This window comes from Notothenia rossii (assembly GCF_949606895.1).
Source record: "Notothenia rossii genome assembly, chromosome: 10".
Classification (NCBI taxonomy): Eukaryota; Metazoa; Chordata; class Actinopteri; order Perciformes; family Nototheniidae; genus Notothenia; species Notothenia rossii.
The window spans coordinates 34,863,626-34,883,660 of record NC_136908.1 but is presented as its reverse complement, the minus strand read 5'-3'; the positions used below and the strand labels follow the sequence as shown (position 1 = coordinate 34,883,660).

General features: G+C 41.0%; 1 long non-coding RNA gene across 1 annotated transcript in view; it reads right to left on the bottom strand.

Moving 5' to 3' along the window:
• The window catches only part of LOC307021337, a 52,578-nt gene extending 33,991 nt beyond the window's left edge, over positions 1-18,587 (bottom strand). Inside the window, exon 1 of the long non-coding RNA XR_013803127.1 lies at positions 16,545-18,587. This is a non-coding gene — a long non-coding RNA (uncharacterized lncRNA). The remainder of the gene's footprint in view (positions 1-16,544) is intronic.
• Between the last annotated feature and the right edge of the window lie 1,448 nt (positions 18,588-20,035).

Sequence of the window (20,035 nt, the reverse complement as noted above, 5' to 3'; positions counted from 1 at the left end):
GCCATCAGTGTTTTGGTGGAGTATAGGGGACAATTTGATGAGGCAAAGTCCGCCACTCTTGCCCTGGCTACTAAATGGGGAAGTCAAACACAATTTGAAACAACCAGGGCCAGGAAAGTTAAGAGACACTTTGATGAACTTTCTGAAGACAGCCGCCTCACTGACGCAGAGAGCAACTTTCGGGTGACCGTTTTCAATGCATGTCTCGATATAATCATCCAGCAACTGTCCCAAAGATTCACCAGCTTAAATGCAACTGTGAACATGTTTGAGGCAATTCACCCCAACACACTACTACAAGCAAAGGATGAGGATTTACACCAAGCTGCCCAGCGGCTTAGAGAGCACTACAGTCGGGACATCGCCGCCAGCTTCCCTGGCCAGCTGCTTTCTTTCAGAACCTGTTTCAGGGACCAAATACAAAAACTAAAATCTGTCGCGGATCTGGTAAAAATGCTCATTGTTTACAACCCAGCAGTAACATCTACATTCAGTGAGGTTTGCACAGCCTTCATCTTATATTTGACTCTTCCTATCACCGTGGCAACCGCCGAGCGCTCTTTCTCCAAATTAAATCTCATCAAAAACTATTTGAGGAGCACGATGGGACAGGAGAGACTGAGTGGACTGGCCTTGCTGTCCATCGAAAGTGACCGAGCCAAGAAATTGGACATACAGCGCATTGTTGACGAGTTCGCGGAGTGCAAGGCTCGCGGAGTGCCCTTCAAGTAGTGGTGAGTATACTTCAAATTTAATTTGTACAGTAGCCTACTTGTACGTGAATGTATGGGCCGCCGTGCCAATTTTACACTGCTCTGCTCTCATGGTGGCTGCTGGCTGTCCATGGTGAATGGTGTGTCAGAAATGTAGTCATTTTATTAGGCTATGTTTTCGTTGTCCTTGTGGTTTGTTGGACTTTATGTCATGTTATATCATTATTATCTCTGATATATATTTCGTTTCTATACCCTTTGCAGAAACGAAATCTTAAATATTACACCTTTTCTTTAGTTACTTTTCTTTCAAACATTGTTTTAAATTGTAATCTTACTGATTGAGCGACTTTTTACGCACGAGCGTCAGATTACCACCCCGGACTACCGATATTTTTGTCAAGCTTTATTGGCTTTAAATGGCCCGGTCATGTGGCCCCGCCCCCCGGCCCGGGTCTGATATGTGCCGCCAGTGTCTGTGCAACATGGGTATTCTCCGTACCGTGATCTAACCTTACTCTTTGTGGACAGCCATTGTTTTCAGTCACAGAATCTATAAAATAATACGAGGATCATTATTGGTTTTATATGCTTCCAGCCAGATCATTTCCCTTGAGAAGCCATCTATGCAGCCACTTATGCATATGCCATAAGGCTTTAATTTGTCGTATCCATCAATGTGCCACACGTAAATTTGGCCCACGACTAACATACATACGCCGTCTCAAACGGTTACGTGCACGTAGGTCAACCCCATTTCCGTCCATCAGTCGCAACAGTTGACGTACCGTTTCTCTGTCAGTAATTATACCGGACATCCAACATTTCTGGTGCATCCATCTGTAGCCATGCTGTTTGCCAGATGTTTGTAGCTGTTGTTCGATGAACAATGCCACTTCAGCTGCATCTGTCTTATTTTTTCTCCGCCAAAGCTTGTTATTTTGTAGCTTCCTCTGTAGTGTCCGTAGGCTTAGTTTAATATTGTGTGATTCCTCCAAAACCACTAAAATGTCCTTATTTGTGAATCCGCGTCTAAAGTAGTCTTCAATTATAGTATCCATTAGTTCAGCTAAGTGTGTCCCACACACTTGTTATTGTTGCTTTGGTGTAAAGGGATGAAAGCTATTTAAAAAATTGCTCTTATTTGATAGTAAGTCATTATAATGAGATAGCTAAATCAATATAATGAGATAGTAAGTCATTATAATGAGATAGCTAAGTCAATATAATGAGATAACTAAGTCAATATAATGAGATAACTAAGTCATTATAATGAGATAGCTAAGTCATTATAATGACATAGCTAAGTCATTATAATGAGATAGTAAGTCATTATAATGAGATAGCTATGTCATTATAATGACTTACAGGATTTAAAAAAAAAAGATCCTGTGGGACAAACAGGCTTCCATAACTTCTTCATATTTGTCTAATATTAAAGTGCACTTTTCATTCATGAAGTATGACGCGCTGCGCTGTCAGTACGCTTCTCCATGTTTGTGATTGCTCGAAAACTCCAAATACTACCCCTTTCATGTGAACGCGCACCTAACTAGATAGGGCACAGCTGGCTTGAGCGATCCACTTGATAACCAGCGTCGTACAGTTTAGCGAGAGCGCGTATGTTTTGGATTAGGCCAACCAGCTAACTCAAACATGTCCAGGTTAGGTTGAGCCAGCTTCGTAGTACAGGGCTGCGGTCGGATAATCCAAAAATCAGCTCCTAACATCTAACCCTATCGTCTATTCCTTGACCTCTGAGTGAGACGTCACAGGGTTAAGGAGAATTCAAAAGGATTTAGGAGAAGAGACTGCGGTACTTTAGAGAATCCGAATGCACTTTCACTATCTGACGTGTTTATGATGCGCCAGCGGACGTCATTGTGTGCGTCTGCTGCTGTGGTGAAACTATGGAAACTACAGTTTTCTATACAACAGACTCCAACATGGATGTTTAATAAGAACGACGGACTCATCTAGAGACTCTGCACCGTGCTCTGATGCTGTTACTTTATGCTTTTATGAACGTGGACAACAGATAAACATATTCTTCATGACCAAAGTTGGAATTGAAATAAAAAATGAAAGTGAAACTTATGCTCTTCACCCTCCCTCCGGTCCACATTAATACAATTTATCCCAATACGTATGATTGTATGAAGTGAACTATGAAAAGATGTTAAAATCAATACAAATGTATTTATTATAAACAGTAGTAAGATTCATCCCGCTTTCGTCTCATTAGTATGCATAAAAAAGTGACAGGTCACACCTCCCCCCATTATGCAAATTAGCTAAGTCCCACCTCCCCTTTGATCGAGGTGTGAGATCTCAAGTAGGTGTGATATCCCAAGTAGGTGTGAGATCCGTCGATAGGAGGGGGTTGATGTGTATTCACAGGTGTGAAAAGCCCCCACTGTTGCGCCTTATGGTGTATCATAAAAAATGTTTCAATCACATTAGTATGCATAAAAAGTGACAGGTGGGCCCGCCCCCAAGTCTATTAAAACAAAATGCCACTTCCATCACATTAGTATGCATACAAGTGACAGAAGGGCCCGCCCCAATTATGTGATGTCAGAAGACCGAGGGGGTGGAGTGAGATAAAAAAAAAGAACCCCGTGCAGATAAAAAGCCAGTCATTTCCAATCATCAAGTCATCTTTCCAAAAAGAAAAAATGGCCAAGAGACGCCTCGATATGGGTTTAATCAGCGAGACGCCTGTGACAACTTACCGCCATCCGCCCGGAGCGCCAATCAAGAAACGGATGCAGTATCTGTGCCGGGTTCAAACACCTCCGGTCGAAGATCTTGAAGAGAAATGGCTTCTGGAAAATGAACATGTTTGGGGATACGTATTCAACTATATGGCGAAGGAACTGCATTTCTACAATCTGAAAAATGGAGAAACGTATGGACCCCACAGTGTTAAAGCGACGTTGACCTCAACAGATTGGGCTGTGTTAACTCTGGTGTCTTCCAGAGATCTCCACGCAACCATTGTATCGGAAGAAGTAGTGCATCAAGAAAATACTGTGAAACCATCGGTGTACAAGATATTTGCAACAAAAAGCAAAGAAACGCAAACAAAAAGCGAGATCAGAGAAGAGTTTTCACTGTTACCCCTCAATGTGGAGGAAGAAGAAGGAAATATCCCCCCGCCGCCAGAAGAGAAAAGAGTCCTGACAAGCACCGTCTGGGAAACTAAAAGCGGACCATCTGGGCGATGGTATTACCGCGCAAGCCGTTTGCTGACGCAGGGGGGAGGGGTTCTCTCTAAAACAGTGTCCTGCCATCTCTCTCTGTTTCTGCTGATGTTTAAAATATACAAAATAACGTTTTATATACTTACTCTCTTGTTAAAAGGTGATGAAGTTTGTAGCGTAAGCCAGCCATCAGTATTCTAGTTTTAAGGATCGAAGGATCCAATGTATTTTTAAATGGAGCAGAAATAGAACTAGTCTCCCAGTGCAAGTATCTTGAACAGAGAGTTTCATATTGGACTCGCACTTGACTTTTTAAGAAACATATCCAGAAAGTAACCAATACCATTAAATTCAACTTGCAACATTTTAAACAAATTAGACCTTTTTCTTAACTGTCAATGCTGCAAAGTCATACCTCCACTGTATGATTCTATCCCACATTGAATACTGTTTTACAAACTGGTCGTTTGCTTGTGCCAAACACCTGAAACCCATAGAACAGCTGTTCAAGAGAGCTATCCAGGTGTTTGACAGAAAGCCACAGTCATACCACCACTGTACCATCCTTCAATATGCTGCTCATGCTCTTTCTGCATATAGTGTATTTATTTTTGCTGTATGTATATATATAAATGTCATGTTCTTATATGCTGTATGTGACGGGACTATAGATGGAAATTAGCTCAGAGCTAAAATCCGGCTCATTTACACTTGTAAGCATTATTTTTGTTTTAAAGTGTTCATCAATGTGCACTGCGGTAGCCCTGAAGAAAATTAAACATTAAAATATGTTATCGATGTCCCCATTCCCAGTTTGTTTTGGGAATAATTGCGATGTTTACTATGTTTTTGATAGCTCTTACCAAAACAGAATTTTTGTAAAAGACTGCGACTCTAAAAGGCAAGTTTGTGATTTTAACACTGTTTCGAAGAAACAATACATTATACAATATTACGACTTTTTTCCCATATTTTTAACACAATCTTTTTTTGTTGTTGTAGGGCTTCAAGATATTTTGCATGTCATGCATAAACACGGTGTCATCTTTTCCTTGAAACTGACGTGCTGCCCGTTTTACAAAACAAGTTATTTTTCTGCTTCTTCATCCTCTGAATTTTCCTCCCCCGTCCCTCTTCCTTCAGCCAGCACAACAAGAATGAAGGTGGATCTGTGAAATGAAACACCTCTTCCCAAAGCGTGACTTCCCTATTGAGAGCATGCGTCTAGGGCAGTAGATTCTAAACCAATTGGCCAGATATACTAACATGCAGAATGTACGGTATGTTTGAAGACTAACCATTTATCCAGTTCAAGCTGTCTTTAAGATGTGACATTGCGCTCTGACTATTTCCCGTAAAATGGTGACAAACTATTACTTATTCTTAAATTTGACCTCTTGCTGCTTGGTTGAAAATGATAGTTGAAAAATAACTTTAAAAAAAAAAAGACTCAAACAGCGAGGGACATTATACTGGGGAAAAAAACTCTCAATTATACAGATGACTCCCCCTCCACTCAACGCAATAAGTCCCTCCCTCCACTCAGCAAAGCATCTAAAACTAAGGACCCCACTAAGACGACAGTTTGAAAACTAGCTATGGATCTGAGAAAAACCAAGTCTCCCCCCGTGAGTTGCAGCCAGGAACAAACTCCTGGACTACCATCATCACCACCATTCTGGACACCCTAATCTTGCAGTACTACTGCTGCTTATTTTGCTCCTTGGGCCAAGACGTCTCTGTTTATGGACACAGTGAAATCAGTGTTGGTTGATATTGTGGAGGGGGTGATACATCGGTACAGAGAAGAAATATGCAACGGATGCCGAGTCAGTCACCCCGGCCAGAGGCAACACGATTGTCTGAATGACATGCCCGATTTTTTCTTCAGAAACAATTACAACACGTTAATGAAAAGACTCTGGCTCACCGACTTCATTACTGAGATTGACCAGACTCTTATTGATAAAGAAATTTTCACGGATGATTGGAGGATCCAAGGCGCTTCGGAGGCTTTTCTGCACAATCTCAAAAATTGTAGATGCCTCAAGGAGAGACTTGAAAAGATCCATGCCGAGTTGGATGGAGAAGAAGAAGACTAATAACCTGCGGTTGGTTAAAGCCAGGGATTTTTTCTTTTTCGATACATTGACTTTTTCTTTAAAGTAAAATAAAAATGGGGAACTACTATGCAAAACGCTCCGTATATATTGATCAGAATGTAGTCAATACCCTTTTAATAAGTGTGGTGATGAGGACGATTGAAAACAGAGTGAATAGCGATCCCCGTGTAAACAGAATGGCTGAAGTTTGTAAACTAGAAGACATTTTGGATATCGTTCGTTCTGGCAGTACTATTCCTGGTCATTGGGAAACGATTGTAAACGAAACATTTAAAGTGGTCCTGGAATCTTCATTTTCCGAAACATTCTTAAACATTACCGAAGAAATGAAACAAACATCAAAAGTGTATCATGTGCTCTCATTGTATGCTCTGTTTGTAGATGTAATGCATCTTTGTGTCAAAAACAGCATACACATGAATATTTTGACTGAAGTGAAAAAACTCCATCATGATATTTCCAGTAATCTGGGGAATTCTAAGCTGGAGACGGTCCTGGGGATGTTACAATCAGTATAACTATTGATTTTGTGTGTGAAAATGTTTAAATGTAAATAGGACATTTTTTTTTTTAAATAAAAAAAAGTGTTTTTTACATTTTAAAAACTGTTGTCTTCATTATAGCAAGGGGAGCGTGTCTGATACATGTGTATTACAGTCCTTCACATGCACTGTTGTCTTCATTATAACAAGGGGAGGGTAACAGTGAAGATGTATGATACATGTGTATTGAAACGTGCGTATTATACCCCCACAGAAACACAGAAACATGGAAACACAGAAACACAGAAAACACTGAAACCACTGAAACACTAAAAAAACACAGAAACACTGAAACACAGACACACAGAAACACCGAAACACAGAGACACAGAACTACAGAAACACAGAAACACAGAACCACAGAGACACAGAAACACAGAAACACAAAAACATGGAAACACAGAAACACAGAAAACACAGAAACACAGAAACACAAAAACACAGAGAAACACAGAAACACAGAAACACAAAAACACTGAAACACCGACACACCGAGACACAGAACCACAGAAACACAGAAACACAGAAACACAGAAACACAAAAACACAGACACAAAGAAAACACAGAAACACAAAAACACAGAAACACCGACACACAGAAAACACAGAAACACAGAACCACCGAAACACAGAAAACACAGAAAACACAGAAACACAAAAACACAAAAAATACAAAAACACTGAAACACCGACACACAGAAACACCGAAAACACTGAAAACACAAAAAACAGGCTTGTGTGCTAGTATGGTTTTTGAATAAACACATCATTATTTTAAAAAGTCAAATAGTATCAGCCTCCCATCGACTTTTTTAAATACTAATGTGTTTATTCAAAAACCATACTAGCACACAAGCCTGTTTTTTGTGTTTTCAGTGTTTTCTGTGTTTCTGTGTGTCGGTGTTTCAGTGTTTTTGTATTTTTTGTGTTTTTGTGTTTCTGTGGTTCTGTGTTTCTGTGTTTTCTGTGTTTCTGTGTGTCGGTGTTTCTGTGTTTTTGTGTTTCTGTGTTTTCTTTGTGTCTGTGTTTTTGTGTTTCTGTGTTTCTGTGTTTTTGTGTTTCTGTGTTTCTGTGGTTCTGTGTCTCGGTGTGTCGGTGTTTCAGTGTTTTTGTGTTTCTGTGTTTCTGCGTTTCTGTGTTTCTGTGTTTTTGTGTTTCTGTGTTTCTATGTTTTCTGTGTTTCTGTGTTTCCATGTTTTTGTGTTTCTGTGGTTCTGTGTCTCTGTGGTTCTGTGTTTCTGTGTTTCTGTAGTTCTGTGTCTCTGTGTTTCGGTGTTTCTGTGTGTCGGTGTTTCAGTGTTTTTGTATTTTTTGTGTTTTTGTGTTTCTGTGGTTCTGTGTTTCTGTGTTTTCTGTGTTTCTGTGTGTCGGTGTTTCTGTGTTTTTGTGTTTCTGTGTTTCTGTGTTTTCTTTGTGTCTGTGTTTTTGTGTTTCTGTGTTTCTGTGTTTTTGTGTTTCTGTGTTTCTGTGGTTCTGTGTCTCGGTGTGTCGGTGTTTCAGTGTCTTTGTGTTTCTGTGTTTCTGTGTTTCTGTGTTTCTCTGTGTTTTTGTGTTTCTGTGTTTCTGTGTTTTCTGTGTTTCTGTGTTTCCATGTTTTTGTGTTTCTGTGTTTCTGTGTCTCTGTGGTTCTGTGTTTCTGTGTTTCTGTAGTTCTGTGTCTCTGTGTTTCGGTGTTTCTGTGTGTCTGTGTTTCAGTGTTTCTGTGTTTTTTCAGTGTTTCAGTGGTTTCAGTGTTTTCTGTGTTTCTGTGTTTCCATGTTTCTGTGTTTCTGTGGGGGTATCATACGCACGTTTCAATACACATGTATCATACATCTTCACTGTTACCCTCCCCTTGTTATAATGAAGACAACAGTGCATGTGAAGGACTGTAATACACATGTATCAGACACGCTCCCCTTGCTATAATGAAGACAACAGTTTTTAAAATGTAAAAAACACTTTTTTTTATTTAAAAAAAAAAAATGTCCAATTTACATTTAAACATTTTCACACACAAAATCAATAGTTATACTGATTGTAACATCCCCAGGACCGTCTCCAGCTTAGAATTCCCCAGATTACTTGAAATATCATGATGGAGTTTTTTCACTTCAGTCAAGATATTCATGTGTATGCTGTTTTTGACACAAAGATGCATTACATCTACAAACAGAGCATACAATGAGAGCACATGATACACTTTTGATGTTTGTTTCATTTCTTCGGTAATGTTACAGAATGTTTCGGAAAATGAAGATTCCAGGACCACTTTAAATGTTTCGTTTACAATCGTTTCCCAATGACCATGAATAGTACTGCCAGAACGAACGATATCCAAAATGTCTTCTAGTTTACAAACTTCAGCCATTCTGTTTACACGGGGATCACTATTCACTCTGTTTTCAATCGTCCTCATCACCACACTTATTAAAAGGGTATTGACTACATTCTGATCAATATATACCGAGCGTTTTGCATAGTAGTTCCCCATTTTTATTTTACTTTAAAGAAAAAGTCAATGTATCGAAAAAGAAAAAATCCCTGGCTTCAACCAACCGCAGGTTATTAGTCTTCTTCTTCTCCATCCAACTCGGCAGGGATCTTTTCAAGTCTCTCCTTGAGGCGTCTACAATTTTTGAGATTGTGCAGAAAAGCCTCCGAAGCGCCTTGGATCCTCCAATCATCCGTGAAAATTTATTTATCAATAAGAGTCTGGTCGATCTCAGTAATGAAGTCGGTGAGCCAGAGTCTTTTCATTAACGTGTTGTAATTGTTTCTGAAGAAAAAATCGGGCATGTCATTCAGACAATCGTGTTGCCTCTGGCCGGGGTGACTGACTCGGCATCCGTTGCATATTTCTTCTCTGTACCGATGTATCACCCCCTCCACAATATCAACCAACACTGATTTCACTGTGTCCATAAACAGAGACGTCTTGGCCCAAGGAGCAAAATAAGCAGCAGTAGTACTGCAAGATTAGGGTGTCCAGAATGGTGGTGATGATGGTAGTCCAGGAGTTTGTTCCTGGCTGCAACTCACGGGGGGAGACTTGGTTTTTCTCAGATCCATAGCTAGTTTTCAAACTGTCGTCTTAGTGGGGTCCTTAGTTTTAGATGCTTTGCTGAGTGGAGGGAGGGACTTATTGCGTTGAGTGGAGGGGGAGTCATCTGTATAATTGAGAGTTTTTTTCCCCAGTATAATGTCCCTCGCTGTTTGAGTCTTTTTTTTTTTAAAGTTATTTTTCAACTATCATTTTCAACCAAGCAGCAAGAGGTCAAATTTAAGAATAAGTAATAGTTTGTCACCATTTTACGGGAAATAGTCAGAGCGCAATGTCACATCTTAAAGACAGCTTGAACTGGATAAATGGTTAGTCTTCAAACATACCGTACATTCTGCATGTTAGTATATCTGGCCAATTGGTTTAGAATCTACTGCCCTAGACGCATGCTCTCAATAGGGAAGTCACGCTTTGGGAAGAGGTGTTTCATTTCACAGATCCACCTTCATTCTTGTTGTGCTGGCTGAAGGAAGAGGGACGGGGGAGGAAAATTCAGAGGATGAAGAAGCAGAAAAATAACTTGTTTTGTAAAACGGGCAGCACGTCAGTTTCAAGGAAAAGATGACACCGTGTTTATGCATGACATGCAAAATATCTTGAAGCCCTACAACCACAAAAAAAAAGGTACAAGTATATTGTGTTAAAAATATGGCAAAAAGTCGTAATATTGTATAATGTATTGTTTCATCGAAACAGTGTTAAAATCACAAACTTGCCTTTTAGAGTCGCAGTCTTTTACAAAAATTCAGTTTTGTTAAGAGCTACCAAAACATAGTAAAAATCGCAATTATTCCCAAAACAAACTCGGAATGGGGACATCGATAACATATTTTAATGTTTAATTTTCTTCAGGGCTACCGTAGTGCACATTGATGAACACTTTAAAACAAAAATAATACTTACAAGTGTAAATGAGCCGGATTTTAGCTTTGAGCTAATTTCCATCTGTAGTCCCGTCCCATACAGCATATAAGAACATGACATTTATATATATATATACAGCAAAAATAAAATACATGATATGCAGAAAGAGCATGAGCAGCATACAAGCATTGACCACATGGCAGTACAATGTAGCAGCTATGATATATAAAGTGCAAGATAAGATAAAAGCAATACATAAAGTGCAAGAGGAGATACCCCTGTGTTAAAGTGCATTTATTTAACAGTGATTACACGTCTGTTTGTTGCTCAACCATTCTTTAAGTTGACCTTTAAAACTATTGAGAGTGGGACAATCCTGTATCTCAGTTGGGGGGCTATTCCACAATGAGCTGCCTTTAATAGAGAGGACATTTTGTCAAAGGTGGTCCGTCTGTGGTGGACCTCACAGTCTCCTCTGGTTTCTGACCTAGTGCTGCGTCCAGTGTGTTTTCTGTGGATGAATTCCCCTAAGGGGAGGGGGGCCAGCCCATGTAAATATTATTTTTTTAAAAACACATACTTTTAAAAGACATAAAAATGTCAAAAACTCAAGAAATTGTGATTTTCAAGGATGGTACAGTGGTGGTATGACTATGGCTTTCTGTCAAACACCTGGATAGCTCTCTTGAACAGCTGTTCTATGGGTTTCAGGTGTGTGGCACAAGCAAACGACCAGTTTGTAAAACAGTATTCAATGTGGGATAGAATCATACAGTGGAGGTATGACTTTGCAGCATTGACAGTTAAGAAAAAGGTCTAATTTTTTTAAATGTTGCAAGTTGAATTTAATGGTATTGGATACTTTCTGGATATGTTTCTTAAAAAGTCAAGTGCGAGTTCCAATATGACAATCCCTGTTCAAGATACTTGCACTGGGAGACTAGTTCTATTTCTGCTCCATTTAAAAATACATTGGATCCTTCGATTTTGATTGGTCGTTTACTGAACATCGTCGTTGAGAGTTTTTTCACCAGTATAATGTCCCTCGCTGTTTGAGTCTTTTTTTTAAAAGTTATTTTTTCATCTATCATTTTCAACCAAGCAGCAAGAGGTCAAATTTAAGAATAAGTAATAGTTTGTCACGATTTTACGGGGGATAGTCAGAGCGCATTGTCACATCTTAAAGACAGCTTGAACTGGATAAATGGTTAGTCTTCAAACATACCGTACATTCTGCATGTTAGTATATCTGGCCAATTGGTTTAGAATCTACTGCCCTAGACGCATGCTCTCAATAGGGAAGTCACGCTTTGGGAAGAGGTGTTTCATTTCACAGATCCACCTTCATTCTTGTTGTGCTGGCTGAAGGAAGAGGGACGGGGGAGGAAAATTCAGAGGATGAAGAAGCAGAAAAATAACTTGTTTTGTAAAACGGGCAGCACGTCAGTTTCAAGGAAAAGATGACACCGTGTTTATGCATGACATGCAAAATATCTTGAAGCCCTACAACAACAACAAAAAAATTGGGTTAAAAATATGGGAAAAAAGTCGTAATATTGTATAATGTATTGTTTCTTCGAAACAGTGTTAAAATCACAAACTTGCCTTTTAGAGTCGCAGTCTTTTACAAAAATTCTGTTTTGGTAAGAGCTACCAAAAACATAGTAAACATCGCAATTATTCCCAAAACAAACTGGGAATGGGGACATCGATAACATATTTTAATGTTTAATTTTCTTCAGGGCTACCGTAGTGCACATTGATGAACACTTTAAAACAAATATAATGCTTACAAGTGTAAATGAGCCGGATTTTAGCTCTGAGCTAATTTCCATCTATAGTCCCGTCACATACAGCATATAAGAACATGACATTTATATATATACATACAGCAAAAATAAATACATGATATGCAGAAAGAGCATGAGCAGCATATTCAAGGATGGTACAGTGGTGGTATGACTGTGGCTTTCTGTCAAACACCTGGATAACTCTCTTGAACAGCTGTTCTATGGGTTTCAGGTGTGTGGCACAAGTAAACGACCAGTTTGTAAAACAGTATTCAATGTGGGATAGAATCATACATTGGAGGTATGACTTTGCAGCATTGACAGTTAAGAAAAAGGTCTAATTTGTTTAAAATGTTGCAAGTTGAATTTAATGGTATTGGTTACTTTCTGGATATGTTTCTTAAAAAGTCAAGTGCGAGTCCAATATGACACTCTCTGTTCAAGATACTTGCACTGGGAGACTAGTTCTATTTCTGCTCCATTTAAAAATACATTGGATCCTTCGATCCTTAAAACTAGAATACTGATGGCTGGCTTACGCTACAAACTTCATCACCTTTTAACAAGAGAGTAAGTATATAAAACGTTATTTTGTATATTTTACACATCAGCAGAAACAGAGAGAGATGGCAGGACACTGTGTTTTAGAGAGAACCCCTCCCCCCTGCGTTAGCAAACGGCTTGCGCGGCAATACCATCGCCCAGATGGTCCGCTTTTAGTTTCCCAGACGGTGCTTGTCAGGACTCTTTTCACTTCTGGCAGCGGGGGGATATTTCCTTCTTCTTCCTCCACATTGGGGGGTAACGGTGTAAACTCTTCTCTGATCTCGCTTTTTGTTTGCGTTTCTTTGCTTTTTGTTGCAAATATCTTGTACACCGCTTGTTTCACAGTATTTTCTTGATGCACTACTTCTTCCGATACAATGGTTGCGTGGAGATCTCTGGAAGACACCAGAGTTAACACAGCCCAATCTGTTGAGGTCAACGTTGCTTTAACACTGTGGGGTCCATACATTTCTCCATTTTTCAGATTGTAGAAATGCAGTTCATTCGCCATATAGTTGAATACGTATCCCCAAACATGTTCATTTTCCAGAAGCCATTTCTCTTCAAGATCTTCGACCGGAGGTGTTTGAACCCGGCACAGATACTGCATCCGTTTCTTGATTGGCGCTCCGGACGGATGGCGGTAAGTTGTCACAGGCGTCTCGCTGATTAAACCCATATCGAGGCGTCTCTTGGCCATTTTTTCTTTTTGGAAAGATGACTTGATGATTGGAAATGACTGGCTTTTTATCTGCACGGGGTTCTTTTTTTTTTATCTCACTCCACCCCCTCGGTCTTCTGACATCACATAATTGGGGCGGGCCCTTCTGTCACTTGTATGCATACTAATGTGATGGAAGCGGCATTTTGTTTTAATAGACTTGGGGGCGGGCCCACCTGTCACTTTTTATGCATACTAATGTGATTGAAACATATTTTATGATACACCATAAGGCGCAACATTGGGGGCTTTTCACACCTGTGAATACACATCAAACCCCTCCTATCGACGGATCTCACACCTACTTGGGATATCACACCTACTTGAGATCTCACACCTCGATCAAAGGGGAGGCGGGACTTAGCTCATTTGCATAATGGGGGGAGGTGTGACCTGTCACTTTTGTATGCATACTAATGAGACAAAAGCGGGATGAATCTCACTATTATAAACGTTAGTCTTTAACACCTATCACTGTGTATATCACCATTCAAACATATTTAAAAGTTGAACAAACCCCACACAGCTCAGTGAAATGTTGACTTTATTTGATCCTTTCAGTAAAAACTAACGTTCATATTTCTCTTTTTGATTATAATACTGATGAACGTTCAAAACAAAGCACTTTGGCAACTTACCACATACGTTTTACATTTTTTAATAAGCACCGTAACTTTCATGATATAATTTCTCCGTCATAATCGTTTGTTTCTGTGAACGGCCAACTGTTGTGTGACGTCAAATGCTGCGGCTGCAAGGCATTGTGGAGCAGCATTTTCTCCTCTCCTTTCGGTAAATGAGGTCCAGTGGTTTCTAAGCTAAAGGAGGTTATAAAGGAAGTTTGAAACCTCCTTTCCTATCATGGAGAGCAGCGGTTTTCAAAGTGTGAGGCGCGCCTCCCCTGGGGGGCGCCAGAGAGCTTCAGGGGATGTGCAGCGTGAGACACAAAAGAACGAGAAAAAGACGAGTTAAGTGACAATTGCCCACTTGTGGCTGTCTGTGGAGACTGAGTTCCCCCACCTCGCCAAAAAGGCTGTAAAAGTGCTCATTCCCTTTACCTCCACCAACCTGTGTGAGTGCAGGTTTTCCGCATTGACTTTGATCAAAAGCAAGTACCGGTAAAGGCTGCAGCCAGAGTATGATCTGCGTTTATTCCTGTGTGCATCAAAGACGCAGACTCATTGTTCCCACTAAAGTAGGGGTGAGTGTAATAAGGAGGCAAAGTTGACGTTCAGTGTGTTGCCGGGAGCATATAAGGATTTATCCACCATGTTGAAAATGTTAAAAAAAATATGTCTTGAGAACACGGCGTGCGGAATTATACGGGTCGTGCTGCAGCTAGATGTGCCTGTCCTCTGTAAGAAGGTGTCGGCGACTGACATGCAAGGAAGAACGGCTGTCCACAGGCTGTTCCAACTTTAACAACTGTATTAACTTCCAGGGTAGTGAATTGAACATGCAATTGTAATTGGGTGTGTGGTATATTTCCATGCACGGACACGCATGTTTCACAACACACAAACTGAACAACACTCCATTTTCCGATCGCTACCAGTGTCCTTGCGATCTTGTTATAATAACAAGTGCACGTTACTTATGCAATATGGTTGAGACCATTCAGGCTTATTCTAGAGGGGTGCAAGGAATAGTCCAAGTAGTGGGGGAGTTTTATACAATATGTTTAAAACATAAAAATAAAAAGGTTTAAAAAAGTTATTGTTTAATGTTTTAAGGAGGTGACGCTACTCAGCCAATCAAATCGGTGCAGTCAGCACGATAGATTCAAACACACACACACAGAGATGAGACAAGAGGAGAGAAACAGTCGGAGTAATTTCAAAAGACGGAAGGTAGACAGCGAAAACAGAGCATTTAATTACATTTTCTCTTACTGGACCTCTTTTAAATGCAATTGAATACCCCTGCATTATAGCAACAACAACAATAATAATAATAATAATAATAATAATAATAATAATAATAATAATAATAACAGCAATAATAATTGGGAGGGGGGCGCGGCTGTTCTTATGTTCTCTGAGGGGAGGCTCACCTACCCACACTTTGAAAACCCCTGCTTTAGAGAATCCGAATGCACTTTCACTATCCGACGTGTTTATGATGCGCCCGCGGACGTCATTGTGTGCGTCTGCTGCTGTGGTGAAACTATGGAAACTACAGTGTTCAATTACAACGGACTACATGGATGTTTAATAAGAACAAGGGACTACTGTAAACTCATCTAGAGACTCTGGACCATGCTCTGATGCTGTTGTTTTATGCTTTATGAACGTGGACAACAGAGAAACATATTCTTCATGACCAAAGTTGTAATTGAAATAAAAAAGGAAAGTAAAACTTATGCTCGTCACCCTCTCCCTCCGGTCCACATTAATACAAATTATCCCAATACGTATGATTCAATGGCGGCTGTTGGAAAATATTTTTGGTGGGGCTGTTGATATAGTGAGTAAAACATTTTTTTTTGGGAGTAATGACCCCTTAAATTGGGACTTCTGGTGATGTAATGGCCCCAGTGTGCGAAATACCCGTCAATAATCGGGGGGTCCCCATCTCCCGTTTATTGCGCAATATACCGGTCAAATATTTCTCAATATGCAGTAGGCCTATACAATATTTCATGGATGCAATCCAAGACAATCAGTAGTAGCAGCGTTTCTCAACCGGGGCGCTGTCAAATAATTATATATTCTAACGTTCATATGAATGAATACTCGACCGTTAAAGAACCATCTGTTTTCGATTCTATGCGAGGAAATGGGAGCAGAGCTGGTCTCAGACGCACACGCACACGCACACACACACACACACACACACACACACACACACACACACACACACACACACACACACACACACACACCAACTTGAACGCCAAGGCTAATTATGCTTTTCTTCTTAACCCCGGAATCCACACAGGACATACGCACACGCTCATCTTATGCACAGCAAAGATCGAAAAAATAGTCTTTTACCTTAAGTGAGAATAGACCAAAGATGCCTTGGCTCGACTTCTTCTCGTTGCCGTCCTGGTTTCCAAGAAGAAGAGAGACGATGTCCTGCTTTAATCCAGCTTTTCACGAACGGCACTGGGTCGAATTTGTCCAAAGGGGGTCCGTTTAGGTCCACAAACAGAAGCGAAGACAGGCTCTCCTCGCGCAACCTGTTGCGGCTCTGGTTGTCGGTGTTATTCACGGCGGAAAAGCCTCTCTCGCACTCAGCAGACGTGGGGAGGTAAGTGCGACTTGCTATGCATAGCCGTTCCAGTGTTTTGCCCGCTGGAGTACCCTGCAATTTCCAGTCTCTAAACTGCCCCACGGCGTCCCCGGCTGGTTCTCCGAGCGATTTAGCCAGACGGTGTACTTTTTGTTCGCCATACAAAGTCAAGTCTTCCCGCTCTCCTGGCCAAAAGCGCTTATCAAGAGCTTTGAGCGTCTGGACCAAGCTTGACTCCGGTAAGCGCTTGGTTAGAGTAGCAACCACCGATTCATAAAAACGAGGCTTGTTTATTTTCCCCCTGCCTTCTGTCAGCTCTACGTCCTTAAAAAAGCCCGATGAGACGCCCTGTTCAGCGTTCTTCGTTGATCTCCCCCCGGTCGTCTTCATGGCGGTCAAAACATTGATGGTTTGTTTGATGTGGACACTTGAGTCCACAAGTGTCATTTCTCTTCTCTGCAGCTTGAGAGACAGGCTCTGGAGTTCACGCAGGATGTCTTTCATGACAGCCAAATCTTCCACGAATCCTGAGTTGGTTAGGTGCTTGAGAAGTCCCTTGTATTTTTGCCTCTCAAGATCATTACGTGATGCGTTCTCACTGGATGTTTTAAAATGGAGTGCTAGTGCGGGGAAATCTTTCCATACAGCTTTTCCTGTTTTAAAGCTGCTGGCAACCCATCTGATGGTGAACATTTGACCTATTTTCAGTATTTCCATGTTGATCTCGGCCGCTGCTTCTTTCAGCAATCTGGAATTCCTGGTTGACTGACTGTAGAGTGAGTATAAATGTGAAATAAATATCTCAAAGTGATTAGTGCCACCCACATCTTTAAGAGCATCTTTGACTGACAGTTCTAGTCTGTGCGCCAGGCAGTGTACAGACTGCACGTTCGGAAAATTGTTTTTGAGTCTGACGACAAGCCCACTGGCTTTTCCCGTGAGCACTGCAGCCCCATCGGTGGCTATGCTTATTAGGTGCGTCTTCAAAAAGTCATCATCCATTCCAGCTTTATATAGACTCGCCATCATCGAGTTATAAATTGATTCAGCATCGACCCCATCTGTGAGTTCCACTATATCCAGGAAAACATTATCTACATCCCCCTTACCACTGACATCACATCTTACGTAAATTATTAGATAGGGACGACCGTGAACGGCACTTTCATCAATTGTGATAGATACCTTTGAATCCATTTCTTTCACATTAGAGACGAACTTGCGGCGCATTTCCTTTGCAATGTGACTTATTATTTCTGCGCATGCATGGTCAGATTTGTGGATATTCCCAACTTCGGCTCCATTCAGCTCCTGCATTGTCATGAGGGGGTTGAGCTTTTTATAAGATAGCCTTTCCTTTGCTACGGTGTAAGCTGTTCTAAACGAGACTGTATTTCCACTGACCTTGTGTGGGCCTGGCTGTCCCTGTGTTTGTGTATATTCTTTCGTAGCTGTTTTGCATCAGGGCTAGTAACATCACCATTGATCCATTCTTCCGAGAGGTGTAAACCCGGTCCCTTTTCTGAGAGTAGCAACGTTTTTGCTTTCCTACACGCTAAGCATCCTAACTTGTCAAGCCAAGGGTTGCGGTCTTTCCATTCGCCCACCTGCTTCGTTGTCCAACCACCCGGCGGAAAGTCACTAGCAGCAGTAGCAGCTACCTCCGCAACTGCTGCGTCTTCTGAGCGCTCTGCCTCAACTTCACCTCCTTCTGGGGAGTGACTGGGCGGGACAGGAGCCCCCGACTCGCTAACGGTTCTGGTAGCGAGTGCTGTGCTAGCTGCTGCGTCATCAGCATCATCTCTGGGTATCTCTTGGTCATCTCGTGGTGTCACTTTTTTGGATGTGAACCCAAAGTGCGCGAGTGAAACACTTTGGTTTAGCTTTCTCTTAGACATTTGAGTCCTCTAATCTAATGTAACGTCTTTCTCTCCTCTTTGCCGCGCATGGCTAATTTGCATAATTTGTGTCCGCGTCACGCAACGTACCCGTGTCACGCGGCTGGCTCTGCTTTTGACAGCCAAAATAGAAGTTATTTGTGAATAAATGTTTTGAATTATGAATACTGGACATAGTAGGCTTAAAAACATTTTAGTGACCATTGCAAGTGACAAATACATATTATAATTTCAGACCCCCCCTAAATGTTGCTGTTGAGGCTTTCAGGGGGGCTCAGGTGTTAAACGGGGGGGTCGAGCTCCCCCGGACCCCCCCTTATTTCGCACACTGAATGGCCCCATAAAATCGTGGTTCTAGGGCCAGGAACAACCAGGCTGAGTCGGACTGAGTATGCTAAACTAGAGAGAGAATCGCTGTCAAGGGGGCTACAACTACAACAAGATGAACATATTTGACCGTGATTTAATTGTAATACACGTTTCAAAATGATGCCGAAGTAACAACATACTGATACCGGTTAGTGAAAACCATGAATTAAGGCTTTGACAAGTCTGCAGACAGACGGCAGGCGAAAAACCTTTTAAAATGCGTGTTTTCTAATGGAGATTTGGCTAAGCTAACGTTTTAAATGCTCCGACCGTACACACTCACAACAACGGCCTATACAGACATGAATAAACCAGCGACTGTATTCGCCATGACACAGACAGTATGTGGTTTGTACTTGTTTAACTTTTGTCTAGTTTCTGAACAGATATGAAGAGCTGTGAGCTCTGAGTGCTAAGAGCTAACGGCTGTGTTGTTTTTCTGGGGAGCTCATTGAAGATGACGTCACGGCTCCGCCTACACTGCATTACTATAGATACTACCCCAGTTCCTCATGAGTCTAAAAAACAACTCACGTCAACGCACGTAAGCAACGTGGGCGCCAACGTGGGCGCCAACGTGAGCGCCCTCGTGACCAAAATATTTGACGGCGCTGATTGGCTGAAATTATGTTTTGGCGGCACAGTTTACTATTGAGACTTTTGCAACGTGCTGGTTGCTGCTGTTTGGCTCGGGGGCTGCGCCCCGTAATGATAAACTAATGCCAAGGGCAAGGCCTGGCAGGAAACATGTGACTTATCAGTAACTTTAGACATCGTAACACAATTTTAAACAAGATTTTATTGTAGATTATTCATTTTACTGATACCAATTGTATGATATTTACTTTGTTCATTAAAAATAAAAAATATAAAATATATATATTTTTGAAATATATATATTTTTTAATATATATTTTTTAATTTAATATTTTTTTTAATATATTGTTTTGTATGTGGGAAGAGGTGGGGCGGCGCCCCTAGCG